Source organism: Chinchilla lanigera, unplaced genomic scaffold, assembly GCF_000276665.1.
Source record: "Chinchilla lanigera isolate Chin_1 unplaced genomic scaffold, ChiLan1.0 scaffold00011, whole genome shotgun sequence".
Taxonomy (NCBI): Eukaryota; Metazoa; Chordata; class Mammalia; order Rodentia; family Chinchillidae; genus Chinchilla; species Chinchilla lanigera.
The window spans coordinates 18028007-18031209 of record NW_004955412.1 but is presented as its reverse complement, the minus strand read 5'-3'; the positions used below and the strand labels follow the sequence as shown (position 1 = coordinate 18031209).

General features: G+C 50.4%; 1 long non-coding RNA gene across 1 annotated transcript in view; it reads left to right on the top strand.

The window, feature by feature from the left end:
* Positions 1 to 1636: 1636 nt before the first annotated feature.
* The window catches only part of LOC106147852, an 8016-nt gene continuing 6449 nt past the window's right edge, over positions 1637 to 3203 (top strand). The window contains exon 1 of the long non-coding RNA XR_001232852.1: positions 1637 to 1748. This is a non-coding gene — a long non-coding RNA (uncharacterized LOC106147852). The remainder of the gene's footprint in view (positions 1749 to 3203) is intronic.

Genomic DNA, 3203 nt, shown 5'->3' with positions numbered 1-3203 from the left:
GCAGCTCCTCTTCCTAGAGCCGGGGAGGCCTGGCGTAGCATGCCTGTATTGATTCAATTATTCCCTACAATGTAATACTCTGCATTTGTGTGATAGCAACAAACAGAGTTGAAAGACATACAAAAATAAATGATCTGAAAGTTAATATGGCTGAATGGGCATCTATGAATTCGAGGAGAGAGGTTTTGTTTTACATTGTAAAATCAATAGCTTGCAGAACAATGTCCTAACTTCCCTTGGGGACCCCAGCGAACCCGCCCGTATCGATCGCCATGCAAATTAATTGAATTCATGAAATCCACATTGCTGGGTAATTGATGCTTCTTATAATTACCTCCGAGTTATGAGCTTTTAGGGGATTGCATTGATTCCTGGGCAGTGGGGAGGGCAGGGCAAGGGAGGAGATGTGGCTTCCTGGAACTGCAGCAGAGCTGCGTAGGTGGACAGTGGGCAGGTGGGGGATGGTCAAGGCTTGAGGGAGGGCAGGTGCTGTGTGTTGATGGGAGGCAGAGGTGGTGGGATCTCACAGAGTTCACTGACCCAGCCCAGGAGGATCTGTGAGCTGGGAGTCTTCGGCAGGGACACCTGGACATTTGAAAGGAGCCCTAGCAGGACGGCTACCTTGTCACTTGGGGCTCCCAGGATGTCAAAATGCCCTTCAGAGGGTAATAACAGCAAACATTCATTCAGCATGTATTATGTGGCAAGCATTGTTCTGAGTATTTAACATGTAACTCACTGAGTCTTCAGAACAATTTATGAGGTATGTACTACTCTTGTCTCCTTTGGTTGTTGAAGGAATCAAGTACAGAGAGGTTAAGTATGTTTTCCAAGATCACACAGTGGCAGGGTTAGAATCCTTGAGCACCCGCTACTTCTTGAATGGGCTGCAGGAGTCAAGCCCTAGAGATCCCTGGAGCAGTCTACATGTTGATGTGTGTGAGTATTTTTTGGAGAGAAGGTCTGCAAATTTCATCAGATTATCGCTGGTGCAACCATCTGCTATATAAACACTGCTTCAGTTGTTAATACTTTATATTTGTACAGTGATGAGTGTTTGAATTTACATCTTGCAGGACCTAACTGTGTGACCTAGGAGAAGTCACCAAACTTCCCCGACTGCAAAACCAGGCACTTGGGGTGGCTGCTTTCCAGGTTGCTATGTAGCTCTGACATCTGCAGCGAGGCGAACATGTGCTCACATGCACCTCCCAGGAAGCCATGAGCTGAGAGGAAAAAGTGATCCCTGTTTCACAGATGAGAAACTTAGACCCAGAAGGGCTAGATCTCTTGCAGAAGGTCACTTGGCACATTGTGGGGAGGACATGATGAGGACAAGTGGAGCCAGTCTCTAAGCCAGGAATCCTCAGGCCTCTGTCCTTGGGATGCTCTGCATAGATCTGTAAAACCTCAGGGGAAGTCAGAGGTCAGATCCTGGAGCCTCTTCTGCTGTCTGACTACCTTAGAGCCACAGGAGAGCTTGGCTGTGAAGCGCCCTTCTCTCCACTGCTACTGCTGGAGAAAGTTGCCTCCCTCCCTGAGCCCAGCACTTCTACCCGCAGGATGAGCTGACTTTGGGTTCTGTGGCCAGAGATGGAAACCAGCATTGTTTTTCACTATAGGATGCACAGGCTGGGTTGCAGACCAGAGGCGGGCAAAGTTTCATGACAGAGACTGTCTCCAGGATGCTTCCCAGAAAGTGCCTGCACGATACCAGCCCTCTTCTCTTCCTTCCCTGGACTTGGCAGGTGAGGGCTGCAGTTTACGGCATCCTTCTCTTTCTTCTGGCTCTGCTTTGGTCCAGAGAAACCTGTCTCCTGATTGCTGCAGTCTGGCCTGGTGGAGATGCAGCACCATGAGTCACTGCCCATGCTGGGGATTCGGCCTTGCTCCATGTCCTTGCCAAGGCTGGCCGGGCTGGCCAGGTGGCAGCACGGCACGAAGAGTGGGGCTCGGAGTTCAAGGTGGTGGCTGGGAAGGATAGGCAGCTCAGCCCCACCTCTAGCTGGAGCATCTGCTGGGCTATTGAGGGCTTGGGGTGGTGAGGATGCAGCCATGAGCCCCTTGGTGGGACAAGGTGGCGGTTCTGGCTCTCCACTCCCTGAAACTTTGGGACTGGCAGGTTACCTACTCTCCATAGGGCTTCTGCCTGGTGGCAGGGTGCACAGCATGCTCAGGGCTCTCGCTGTTGCCACAGCCTCCTCGCCAACCCCAGCCCATGGTAGGGTCTTTCATAGGGTCTTTCCTGGCACCAGAGTCACACTCTTGGGTTGGGGCCCCAGGAGGCTTCCATGACTCATCGGCCTCTACAGGTGACCCGCTGCTGGGTGGAGCCTTTCTGACTCTCCCAGTGTGTAGGTCATAAGTTCCTACATGACTGTGAAGCTCATCTTCTAGACTAAATGAATCTTGAGAGATGAGAGAGATCTTATAATATCATCTAATCTACCCTCCCCATCAAAATAATACTCAAAGAGGTCATAGGACTTTCCAAGGTCACATGGCCAATGGATGTCAGAATTGAATCTTCAGTCCAAAGTGTTTGACTTAAGTCCAGGCCTCTTTTTGTGACACCAAGATAATCTGTCAGCTACTAAGCTGCTGTTTCCTCTCTGGGCGTCTCTGAGATAGAGGGCTGGGCAGTGGTGATGGTACTGGGGGAGTCCTGGGTAGAATCTCAGTTCCTCTTCCCCATCCCTTATGCTCATCCCAGAAAATCCCAAGCTTTCAGAGGCATTGAGAACATGGTTGAAGGCTTCTGCTTGCTTGGCTATATCTTCCCCTCCAACTGCTGGCCCCTTGGACCATGAAGAGTATAGGCTACTAGATCTAGCTAGGACTCCTCTTACTATGCCTTCTTGGGAGAACAGCCTAGCATCTTTCAGCATCCTGTAAGGCAGTGGTGGTGCTAAGGCAGTGCAGAATTAATTGCAAGATGGTTGATGTTCCTCTCTTTCTCTGCAGGAGAGGAATTGTCTGTGTCCACACTAAGCCCCAGAAATGTCTAGGGTGAAGTCTGACATGAGTCCTGGCATGAAGGATGCTCTCAAATAATCTACACATGCAATGGATGCATCAATTCACCCATTAACCTATATTCCTACACTCCCATCCATCCATCCATCCACGCATCCATCCATCCATCCATCTACCCATCCGTCCACCCATCCACCCATCCGTCCACCCATCCATCCATCCATCCA